The sequence below is a fragment of the Dermacentor variabilis genome, chromosome 5, assembly GCF_050947875.1.
Source record: "Dermacentor variabilis isolate Ectoservices chromosome 5, ASM5094787v1, whole genome shotgun sequence".
Lineage (NCBI taxonomy): Eukaryota > Metazoa > Arthropoda > Arachnida > Ixodida > Ixodidae > Dermacentor > Dermacentor variabilis.
The window spans coordinates 37,722,450-37,736,130 of NC_134572.1; positions in this window are offsets into that span (position 1 = coordinate 37,722,450).

Below are 13,681 nucleotides of genomic sequence, written 5' to 3' on the forward strand. Positions count from 1 at the left end.
TGCTTGGAAGTGCCACACCATCGATTTTCGCTTGCGATTGCTATTTTGACTACCCGCGCCGAGATCGCTCCCCACCGAAGCTTAGGCCTAGCGAATCCGTCGAGTCCGTCCTCTTGGCGTGTCTAGGCGCAGGAATCAAGAAATCTAACACGGATAAATCACTCTATATTTCAGCTTTCGCATCGATGTTCTTAAATAAACGATTTTTTCATGTCTACAGTGCCAGCACAAGAAGCGGTGACCGCAGATGTGACGCGTCATAAACACAGGTATGTGTGCTATCGCCGAAGGCTCCCAGCACTAGTCCGCGCTTCTCTGACGAAGGTCTATGACTAGACATGCGTGTTGACTGAAAGGCATCACTGAACTAAGGAAACGGTGCATATCCTTTGCGTGAAGAACAAGAAATGGCTATCGAAATCGGCAGTAACAGGCCACAAACCATCCCGGGTCGGCGGTTCATTTAGGACTTCTTTTCGAAATTAAAATAGCAATCGCAAGTGAAAATCCATGGCGTGGCACTTCCAAGCATATTGCTGAATACGGACAGCAACTTTTTCTTTCTGGTACAGACGTGAGTTTTAGTTGCTGGGCGATAGCGCATCAACCATGTCTATACGAGACGTAGCTCTGCGGAACAAACTGCTTCTCGGCTTTGACATGCCAAATTATCCGCGCATTTCCGTCTGATGGTGTGGCGTAGTGGTAAAGTGGCGGGCTTGGAATATGCAGGTCAGACGTTCGAATCCTTGTCGGAGCAGTTTTATTTTTTACGTTTCTTTTCTTGTTTCTTTTATTGCACTAAAGCACTCTTTCTTGCTTTCTGTATTCAAAAAAATATATACGGTGTCCAGGCACCGCATATTTAATGCGCTAGAGCTGTTTTTCGCACGAGTAGCCAGTGCCTCCCAGTACGCCGCGCCTTCCCAGCGCCTGCCCAGCGCCCCAGCGTCCAGCGCGCTGCACTGGGCCCATAATCCGGCGCACTGGGTCCCAGTGGCGCTGGTTTTTGCAATAGGGTAGCTTTTTCTTTTCGAGACACAATGGTTTATAAACATGAACCGCCGGTGGATTTTGAGGGCAAGAAGTTATTCCAGCAGAATGATAAAAATACCCAGCTTGGTGACACCAGAAAACAACACTCTTTCAACGAGAATACTAAAAAATAAATCCTCCGTGAGCAGCAGGCATGAATTTCATATATGACCTCAGAACTCAGGCTCCCTATCAATAAGTATTGATTCCCGCAAACGAGGTAAAATGGTATCGCCTGAGCTGCTTCCTTAGCCTTGTTCAGTGATAAAAGAGGGCGCCGCTCTTTGTAAGTCCACTGTACCAGGATGCACAGTGGCATACTTTGACTATTGTTATATAGCACGTCATATGACCTGACCTTAACTTAGAGAATCGCTCAGCCTAAAAAATAGAGCAGACGCTTTCCACATAATTTGTTCTTCACTATAAGCGGTAGCTTCGCTCCAGAAAGAAAACAAGGCAGCTCTTTATTTTTTTTCTAGAATTCGAACTGATTTCGGCATCATTTTTGCGATTCCGTAGGACTGAACTATATTTGGCAATCGTCTGTTGATGCTTACGGAATATGTAGGCCCGAGGGCTGGTGTTCATGTCTCGGTGAATTTAAGGAACCCTTCAGCGTTTCGGCATCTAACTATACGTCCTACCCACATTGGCAGATATATTAGGTTTTGATTCACGGGTCGGTCTGCTGGCGGCTTGAAAAGAGAACAAATGGCGAAATTTGATCGTGCTGTAGATAATCTTGTGACAAAGAAGAATAAGTATAAGCTTCGCATAACGCTATGTTTGAGTGGGTGTCCCTGAGCAACTCGTTAACGCGAGGTAGATACAGAACATACACCCATATTTTCTTCCGAAAGCTGAAGACCGCGCGTAAATGCGAGGCTCAGCATAAACGTCATTGGATAGTTGTGAGAGTTGAGAGCGATGTGGAAAGAAGAACAAGATTCGTTAACCAAAAATGTTGCCAATGGGCGAAGAGGCACACGACAATAATCTTGAAAAGTGTTATGGGCGGAAGGTACCAACACGTACACGTTACAACTATACTTTACTAGGAATCTCACAACTCAGAAATGCCACAGCTATATGGGAAACTAATAAAAGAATGAAGCCTTTCAATAATTGGAGAAAACTACTCTTTAAACAATAGTTCGCAGAATATTTAGCTACGGATACTCGCATGGTAAATAATGCAAAATTATCTTTCTTGATGGGATACAAAGAAATCATATATAAGTGCAAAGACTTCAGAATGTAAAATGTTCAGAATGTTCATGCGCGCACGCACGCACGCATATTGTAAGCATTTATTTTGCGCTTCTTCTCCTGTATGATATGACTATGATTTTCCTCTTGGTTGTCGGTGTGTCTTCATGATCAACGTCTGGTATGCTGGGCGTTCGCCGGGTCTTCGGGCTCAATAATCATCGTTCTGTCCGTGGCGTTGCAGTACATACATATATATATATATATATATATATATATATATATATATATATATATATATATATATATATATATATATATATATATATATATATATATATATATATATATATATATATATATATATATATATATATATATATATATCACACGAAAACATTTGGAAATTTGGCATCGGACTCTCGCACGTTTCTTTTTTTTTATCGCCCCCACAGCATGCGGCCCGCGACAACCTAATCGCACTTAGTCTTTATGTGGCACCTCACCGCGACCCCGACCCCGACGACGCGAAAATTTACCTGGCGTGTCCTTATAGTGAACATCGCAATAAAAGTCAATTATGCATTCAACTGCTCCGGAGAGACATGTGTGTGTTTTACCAAAAGTGTATAATTTAGACTGTTCTCACTGAAAAGTAAACGTCTCAATACTCAAACTTGGTCAAAATGGGACGAGCATAATGTCCAATAGGCGGGCGAAGTTATATGCGTGCGCATAAATTACAGCCGTTGTAAAGAATTCCCTCATCAAGTGCCTTCAAGCGCAAATCGACCGTTGTCTGCTATGTTTTCCAGCGTTCCAGAATACATGGAACACCAAGCTCACAGCCTGTCAGAAAGGGGAACATTCTAAGTCTGCGGGAAAGTCAACGTTCTTGGCTTCATCCTTCGTCTTGTCAATAATAAGGGACCACTCGTTTTGTGCCTGTTTTTGTGCGTTCCAAGAGGCACGTAGTATTTTTCTGTGAAGTCTTCAGTGAACTAAATGAATAACTTTTGTATTTCATTGAAGTAGGATAATGTGTAGTCAAATTTAATAGTGTGTCGGTTAATAAAGCCTTGGCAGTAAATTGCGTTTACACGCACTCGTGAGCCGTGTGTTTCTTCTAAGCGGTGCAGAACTTGGCACCCAGTCGTTGGAGAACAACTGCCAGCAAAGCGACATTTGCCAAATATACAGAGAATATTGTACCTAAAGGGAATGCGAAGTTAAAGCTTCTGTAAACTATGAATTTATCAACTGCTCTAAAACGTGATAAGGATGTTATTTGCACTGTTTCCCACTCTTCCAAGACAACTTTACATCAGTGCGATTTCACATTTAGTTCAACTTCCGGAGCATTTTATGTATAATGTGTCGCAAAACTTCAACGTTTCAAGATATTCTAGGAGCTTTGCAAATTACTGAACACCCGTTTTCTCTTCATCACGATGCGTTATATGAGGTAACCGATGTTTCCTCGTTGAACTGAACAAGTTAACTTGTTTACATTTCATGAATATAGAGGATGGGTTATGGTTGATGTGTCGGCTGAGTTTAAAATCTGTGCGTTAGTTACAGCTTATGCAGTAAATTACATAAGCTGTGGCTCAAGAAAGTTACAATTTCGATTTAGGAAGGCTCTCCCGCAAAAGCTAAATTATCGCCGAAGTCGAATATAATGGAAATGAATGAAATATTAAAGCCAATTTACGTTCAAACAAAGTTTGACGCGCATAAATAAATTTTAGCCTTCTGAAGAAAAAAATACTTAACAAGTGTTTGAAAGCGTTATACGACCGTTATCGTCTGTATTTCCCAATGGCGTATATAACATGAAGTTCGCATTTGGTGGATATGGGAGCAATATTAAGGGTGACGTTTGGGAAGAGGGTAATATTTCTGGTTCAAATACGATGATTGCAGATAATTACTTAACCCTTAATTTTTCTTTTTATGCAAAGGGTATACGATGTGCTGGCACTTTCCCTGGAGAAATAAACGAGTCACCTCGTTTATAGTTTTCTGAGTGACATGGAGGCAAAGTTAAAATTATGCGGTTTAACTATAGGCAACTTATGTTGTTATTACAACTGCTCCAAAGAAACCGTTTTTCTGTGAATTAAGCCATGATTCTGCAAAGTCACACAAATCTGGTGCCTGCCGACCCGCCTTTTCTTTTTATTTTCTTTTTTTTTTGCGTTAACTATGAACACCTATATAAAATGGAGAGTTACGTATACAGCTACGTAGCAGAATTCTCCAAGCTGATGACTATGCATCTGGAATTTAAGGTTTACTTGAGGAATATCGAGGTGTTTCTTTTCGCCACTCTAATGGCTCACCCCCTAATACAAGCAGGGCTTAGTAGTGTCATAAATGCGAGCGCGGCACTGACTTCTAATGTACGCTCATTTCTTCTTTCAATGTAATTGCGTTTTATCTCGCTGCCTTGTCACCCCCTTTTCTTTCTTTATCTCTAAAGCTAACGAGAAACGAAGGCACCGACTACAGGGGACTCCAGAGCAATACCTTTACCCATGGAAGCTTACTGCATCATTTTTACCCGACGCTATACAGCTACACCTGTCCACACTGAAACGTGCCAGACACCCTGGCGCACCTCCTACTGCAATGCAAGAAAACCAGAGAAACCATCACAGCGGCACAACTAGTAGCAGAAGACGCAGACACAACCTCCTCCATGAAACGTGGCAGGCTGCGATCTCCATGCTGCGACCTGGTCGACCAGCGCGAACTCGTCGCCCGGGCCCGGAAGGCGATCCAAGCCAGAGGGTTCCTGGAATAAGGGACCCTCCAACCTCGACTGACAAGTCACTGCTTCAAATAAAGGTTTCATTCTCTCTCTCTCTCTCTCTCTCTCTCTCTCCATCATATTTTTTTTCGCAATTGGCATAGGCACACCGCTTAAATACTGCACTAGATTTTTTAGTGTTCATGTCAAATGTCGTATAGGAGGTCCCCCTTCGGCCTTTTACCCTAGTACCTCCTTCTGTACGTACCTAATATCCTATATACCTAATACCTATGTACCTAATATATATATATATATATATATATATATATATATATATATATATATATATATATATATATATATATATATATATATATATATATATATATATATATATATACACGCAGAAAGGAGACGACGAACTTTTAGGAAGACTTATTTACTGAACGTTTTCGGCTGGTGGACGAGCCTTCGTCAGAGTAGTCAGAGTACGAAGGCTGGTCCACCAGCCGAAAACGTTCAGTAAATAAGTCTTCCTAAAAGTTCGTCGGCTCTTTCCAGGTATGTTAAGTCAGGTCCTGGGTGCTGAACTTTGAAGAATATATATATATATATATATATATATATATATATATATATATATATATATATATATATATATATGCTGTACAAATAAAGCTTGACACAATGGGTCAACTAGATAATAGTGCGCTTGTTATAGGTTACACTTCAGTCGTCTTGTCTATCACAGAAATTGCAGTGAACAGCAGCAAAATTTAGAAAGGTGTTGACTTCGGCTAGTCGGTTTCCATATATATTGAAGAAGACACCGATGAGCGAGCGCGTGGTTCAGTATGTCGTTACAGAATTCTATTTGTTTGTCCCATTTTATCGGCAATCTCAAACAACGTCCGCACTTATATCGAAAGGAGAACACCCGACTCATCGCAAAGGATTATTTCTCTCAATAAGATAGCATGCATGTTCGAGTCAGGCTCTGGCTGGAGCACATGCTACATATTACTGCCTTAATTGTGATGCTGACACGTGTATTTATCTTTGTCGGGTGACCACGTTTCGCCGCCTGACAAATGTTATCGCACAGCGCGGGACGCACCTGCATGTATCCGAAGTTTCTGGAAAGTTATCGATGCTTCCGTTCGCTGTCTGTTGTCGCCGAACCTTATGTTATCTGATTTCATCGCCTGACGCGAATGGTGTAGAACTTTGTGGAATACACGCGGGTCCCATTGATTAGTCTGGAACATTCGACGATTGATGTATAAAAGCCGACGGGCTTGACCCGTTGATCAGATTTTCGACAATCGCCGACCATGTTAGCCGCTATCGTTGTGCTAGCCTGTTTTGTGGGCACAGGTTCGCCCAATAAAAGTTAGTTTTGTCGTGTACAGTATTGCTACTGTGTTCTCTAACGTCACCACCACGTGACAATACTTTGACTATTCTCTGAATTTCCTCCATTTTGCCCGCCTCAGAAACTGAAAAGAATCATGGAAATTAGGGAATTACGTGAATCGGCATAAACAAAGATTTTGCATCCAGTCCCCCGATGTGGTTGGCCAACATCTCATTAATGTTGGGGCCCTCTAAGAGCTCCTTCCTCAATCCACTAAGCACGTGGAAAGCTATTTGCGTTACAGTGCTCGGGTAGCAAATGGACTTAGCGCAGGGCCCGCGGACGGCAGCGCAGCAGAATGGACAAAGTCACTAAGAGTACAGAACGCTGTCTCCCCTCATTTGGAAGGGACGCATCGCGAAACAGTGAACGGTAATTCACAGCACCATACCACGATACCACGATATTTCTCTACGGCTTTTTCTAGCAGGTTCATTTTTTCCCATGGCTTTATTGACGTTGGGTTCTTGCTTAAAACAAAAACGTGTGTTTAGTTGTTTCAGTGCGTAGAATGTCTTCTGCTTCATTATAATATGCGACGACGAAGCATGAAACTACTTCTCGTTGCAGACTAGAAGTGCATCAGCACACGTCATAGCTTGTGCTGCAGTGTAAGCAGATCTAGAAGGGGGAGTATTATAATTCTGACATAAAAAGATTGTTTTGTGGTTTTGGATGGCGTTCTATGCTCGCCGTGGTTCCATGCCCACCGTTCGACAGTTCAGCGAAGAAATTCGCTGAACTGACAAAGCTGACAAACACGAAAAAGATTGGCGTTATTCAAAATTACAGCCTAGTAAAAATTAAGGAAGCATCAAATATGGTCACAGCATGACATGAGTGCCAAGGAGACTTTGTGTAACACAGCGCAGGATGCATGCCGTGAAATATAAGGAGAGTAATGTCATCACTAATTTCAATGACATAGTAAAAGCAGCAGAAGAACTCTATAATGACCTGTACAGTATCAGAGCGGTTGCGCTACCTTTATTGTAAATAGTGATGAACAGGATACAGAAGCTCCTTCTGTAAGTAGCGATGAAGTTAGAAGGAGCTTGCAAGACATGTTCCGGGGAAGTGCGTCAGGAGAAGATGCAATAACAGTCGATTTAATCCAAGCTGGAGGAGATACTATGCTTGAAAAGCTTGCGGTCTATTATACGCAATGCCTCACTCCTTCATGGGTACTAGAGTGCGGGAAGAATGCCAACGTTATAATAATCCGTAAGACAGGAGACGCTAAATAATTCAAAAATTATAGCCATAGCTGCATAGCTTGCTTTCAGTATTGTATAAAATATTCCCCAAGACAATTTCAAATAAAATATGGGCAACACTTCAATCAACCAAGACACAGACTGGGTTCAGAAAGGGGTATTCTACAATGAATCACACCCATGTCATCAATAAGGCAATTGACAAATCGGCGGAGTACAATCAACGTAATGTATCACTGCATAGTAAAGAAGTAGAGGAGACATACGTGAAATTATTGGAAAACATCTGCAAAGATTCTACAGCTACCTTCGTTGTCCACAGGAAAAGTAGAAAATTCCCTATCAAGAAAGGGTTAGGCAAGGAGTCACAATCGCTGCAACGCTATTCACTACGTGCTTAGAAGAAGTATTGCAACTATTGGACTTATTTAGAATTACCAAATCCAGACTGGGAGCTTAGCACTGTCGTTGAAAAGGAAACTGTACAATCATTGCATACTAGCAGTGCTAATATATGGGGCAGAAACATGGAGGCTAAAATTATCCCGAGAACACGTCATGGAACGCGCAAAGAGCGATGGAACCACAAATGTTAGGGGAACGTTAAGAGTTAGGAAGAGAGTGGTGTGGATCGGGGACCAAACGGTGATAAGCGATATTCTAGTTGACACTAAGGGAAATATACGGAGCTGGGGAGGCGGTGCACTGAGTAGGGAAAATAACCGGTGGTCCATTAGAGTTAGAGAAAGAGGGCCAAGGAAAAGGAAGCGCCGTCGAGGAGGGCAGATAGTTAGGTGAGGTGATTAAATTAGGAAACTTGCAGGCGCAAGTTGGAATCAGCTAGCGCAAGACTGGGGTAATTGGAGAACGCTGGGAAAAGAGGCCGTCCTGCGGCAGAAATATAGGTTGGCTGATGATGAACTAAACTTGATACCTGGCACTTTATATATATATATATATATATATATATATATATATATATATATATATATATATATATATATATATGATACTGCGGGCCTTCTTGGTCCAACCCGAAAGGGCAAATTCAACGAAAGAATACGATGCATTGCACAAACAGCAATGTACATATATGTTAAGGTGCATGCATGTAGATATAAAACACTTCCAAATACATATACAGATATGGCACCTCCAAAAGGACCACAATGAAAGTGGCAAGAAACTCTCTGTCAGAGGTTAAAAATATTGTTAATGGCCTTTTTGAAAGTTTCCACACGTGAAAAGCTCTCCAGATAGTGAATTACAGTCAGTTAATGTTTCCGATAAAAATGAAAACTTGTGGAATTTTTTTTTTTTTTGCAAAATGAGGAGTTAAGCTATAGTTGTGCCGTGTTTTGCGGGTTAAAGGCGACGTGACATATTGTGTGGCCAGGATGCCGAGCTTTCCGTGTAATAAGGAGTGCAAATATTCAAGAACTTTCTTTATTTTATTTCAATACTATATGTGCAATCTTCACACACGCAGGCCACAACATTATTGTTACATGTAATGTTTATGTTTATGCACTAGTTCATTCACAATATTCGCCGAAATACAAACAACAGTTCTTGCAGATGCAAAATGTGAGATGTCGACGCAGTAATGTCATGAAGGTACAATATTTCATGCTTCTAGAAAGAATAACGGTGATGGGAGGTGTAGCACAGAGAGGTAGATTACATATGTAGGTACCTTGATGGCTGCTTTGCCATATGTGTTATAGTGGCACATAGACAATGACACGTACTCAGTGGCCCAAGAATAAGGAAAGAAGGAAGCCGTTGAAAATTATCCGCTATTCCATTTAATAAGCCTATCCGCGTTAAAGATTATGAGCTGACTTTACATAATGTAGTGATTTGTGGAAACCTTGAACATAAATGCGCTCACTCTCACTACATTGTGGATCGAAATTCAGGGATACTTGTGCATAAGGCGAAGCACCCGATAGCAAATACGCGGCTTCTAAGAAAGGACTACCCCAAGATTAGGACTTCAAGTAAGCTGTTCAATATCATCCGTTACTAAATGAAGTTCTCTGTGTGCATTGGAGATACATATGAGGCCGCATTGTACGCACAAGTTTTATATTGTGACACATTGTTTTAATACGCAGAACAAAGGTGCGCGTTCACTCGTATTACTTTGTCGTTCGACGTGTAGTGGTGAAACTATTCGGGCAGAAGCCAGCTCAAGATACGTGTGGACGTTAATGCGATTAGCATTGAAGTAATGTGCCGGCGCAACTTATTTTAGGACACATTTACTTGGAACCTGTAGTGTCATTTCGACATTTCCATGCTTCCGCTATATGCGACATACATTGTCTTCGGGATCGGCCCCCTTGATGAGAATCGGGTGACGAACCTGAATTGACGACAGTGGCATGACAACGCAATCATATTCATGATTAAATGGCGATCTTTACTTTACTGCCCAACAGTATTGGTGGTTGGTAGATTGGCCTTCGTCACATACAGAGTGCCTCAACTATCATGCACCAAGATTTAAATACATGCAAATGTCACGTGGCAGCACAGAACCAAGCTAAAGTTGTTTGCTGTCGCTTGGAGATACCGAGATTTTTTTTTGCATTCAGCCTAATCACATAATCATTTTTAAATAATTAGTGAACTTCTCAGATATTACATTTATATTAAAAGTGTCAATGAGAAAATTGTAGGGATATATGATGACTTCCCGATATAGCTTTCTGTTGCGCAATACGTGCTACATAAAGTGATTTTCCGAGCGCGAAAAAAGCCCGCGAATGCACGCAAAATTGCTGTGCGACTGGCCGCTTAAGACGCATAGATTTTTTCTACTTTGACGCTCCTAATTTTAACACACAATTAAAGAATAAAGAACCTACGCGACAATATACGCTCTTCGTATGAACTTCGTCACACTCATTGTATCTTTTTCACCGAACGTGCGCAATTTTAGGTCTCACAACTGCTGATCCCTGTTTAGAAGTGTTTTCCAGGCAAGTGTCGCTCGGCAATTTTCACATTTGACATTTGTTAAAGGGTAGCACTTTTTAGGAAAGTCATGGCTGGTACATATTTCACGGCGCAGCGATGGAAGGAGCTGCTGACCAGCAAGAGCCTGAATGGTCAGCTCAGTGTGACTGACCGGGCCCGTACAACGGCAGCCGCAAGTGGAGCCCTGGACTGAGAGTCCCCCACCGCAAGCCAAGGACATCCGACCACCCAGAGTCTCTCCACACCAATTTTACTGCAAATAAATAAGTTTCCACCACCACCACTTCCACTGCGCAAGAGTACGAGTAAAGTAGACTGCGCTAGGCGTTGTCGTTCTATGGGCTTGTTCCGTGCATTCAACCTTTCGTGCAGTAATGTTTTCATTGATGTCCTCACGTGAACTCCCGCCATATTTTACGAACGTTAAACTCTGGTGGGGCCTTACTTCACTCCCGTAGGCTTTGTCCTTGCAGCAATGAAGCGATTAGTATTATGATTGCAATTTTCAATGAACAGATGGTATTCTCTTTACAGGTTCCAAAGAGATAGACGAAGGTTTTTGTCTTTGTAAACTCGAAGGCGCCTTAATTCACTTTCAGATGTAACTTGCAGGGTCGAGAGGAAGGCCTTTCATGTGAAAGAAGTATAATGACGAACCGTTTCTATATAGGCAAATTGTTAAATCAGCACAGCGGCACATATTAAAACGAAGCCCCGAGAAGTGCGTTTTGCAATAAGGCACCGCTTAGTTTTCGCGTTTAAAAGAAACAGTGACGTCTCTTTTACTCTGAAGCCATTGGTTAAAGCATGAAATTTGGAAAAGAGACAAGCTAGAACGAAACAAATTAAAAGCAAGTACAACAATCGACACTAATTCCACCATAATGCGTTTCATTTTCTCGGCGGGCTGCTGTGATCAGTATTAGCATTACTAATTATACCATGGCCAGCTCTTGAGAGCTCGAATAAGTTGAGAGTACGCACTCTATGTATTAGCCAGTAAATAATTCACGCGGGGCTCTGAATTACTGACTACGACAACAGACCGAACGAAGTAAAGGAGAGAACACATTACAGGCTGGAACTACATATTGCAAGATTAACCTTAATGTAGGCTCATAGGGACAAGTGGTTTTTCGTTAGGCAGACTGAATAAGAAGTCTCTTTGGTTGCAAGCACCTTAACAATTCAACTCCCAAGTTTTCTCTCTTTGGTTTATTCTTAGCTGATGGAAACAATAAAAGCGGCAGGTTCTTAGAATGACAACTTTGAGCAACCGATCTCTTCCGTAGATTAAATGAAAATAAATGGAGATTATGAACGGAAAAGATGCCGGAGTGCGAAATGCAATGCCAGGACTTCAACTAAGTAAATGAGAGATGGTTGCCTCTGTCGTGCTCTAGAAAGAAGCTGCTTCAACGAAATAGGGGGGCTTTAGGCTATATTAGTGCAACATGTTATGGGGGGACTAGTTGATCTCGCTGCCCACCATCGGGTTATCATAAGGGATAACTTTTTTCATCTAGAGATAAAACAGTTTTGCAGGAGCAAGTTGAAATGGATATTGATGGTGCAGTTGCGATAACTAATGAACGTTTTGAGTTATGTGGGAAAAGTATAATAGCCTGCCTGCAACCATAGCGGCGCAGCAGAGTAAAGAAAAAACATAATGTCATCTGTGGCACAAACTCCTAATAAGTGACTGGCGAGCTAAGCGTGAGGGAGTAACGCTCACGTGACTGTAACGCTTAGTAAATAATGTTAATTTAATTGTAACACTTAGTACGTAATGCTTATGCGGTCGAAACGCTTAGTGGGAGTGCCGCTGTGACATATCGACGCTTATGCAAACGTAGCACAAAACTACAAGCTGCATCTTACTTAACCCCATTATCCACAGAGTGGATAAAACTTTCTCATTCATATAACTCTTTTCATCTGGTGGATTTGCGTTCAACTAATCTGCTTTTAATCTATTTTGGGTTGCCTAATACGATTCGACTTCATGTTTTCATTTGCTATCTGCGGATTAGCTCATATGGTAAAGCTGCACCTCCCCTCCCCCTCCCCCTTTCCGGAATGATCTTGCTGCAGCGTTCGATCCGTAGAGCAAGGCAAATTTTACTTCAACTGCAAAGATTTATTTTGGAAAAACTCACACATACTTGCTTTATAGCTTCGTGCTACTTTCGAATGAAAGACAAATATTCCTTTTCTTATTCTTGAGTAACGTTTAAAAAGAATCATCAATTTTCTTTATCTCTCACTGGTGCTGCCAAAATCTATTTTAGTTAAGGGCATGCTCTCTTGTTGCCCCCATATTTTGAATCGACTATATCTTATTTTTGTCCTCTTATCTCCCCCCACTCCCCTGTTTCGACGTATGTGCTCAAGGGTTGGTGTAAATCAAAGCAAAAAAAAATGTATATCGATGCGAGGTACAGCAACACCCCTCCGCTTTAATGAAAGAGAAGGCGTCTCTACGCTATAAGTCGATGGCTCCTATGGCCATCTGGGATCTCTCTTATACCCCGCCCTAAATCCTCGAATCGCGTGTTCGAAGCGCTCGCTTTCAAAAACCTCCAGAGAGACACAGAGAAAGTCTTAGCGGTTTCGCGTGTGGTCTTTCATCTTGGCCGTGTTTGCGTTCGGGACGCACTAGTGCTTTTCTGCACCTGCCCTGTAAGGTATGCGTCGCTGTCGCGAAGGCAACTGAGCACGCAAAGGCGGTCGTATCACGAGAGGCACGATACAGCGTGTTTGTGCGCCCTGTGAAACAACACCTACATAGTGCGCTCACGCTGTTCTTGCTGTTGCTTGCTTGGTCACTGCGTTCTGCCATCGAATTTGTTATCACCAACATATGCCAGCACGGGACCATCGAGGTCATTGAACTTTCGCAGAAGCGTGAACAAGAAAGAAAGGAAGAAAAATTTATTTACATAAAAGCAGACAGGCCGGCCTGAGCTATAACGAAGCCGCGCATTTAGCTGAGCAAATAGGGGCTAAAGCCCGTATGCTGTATGAGTACAGGCCAGTCATTGGTAATGATGA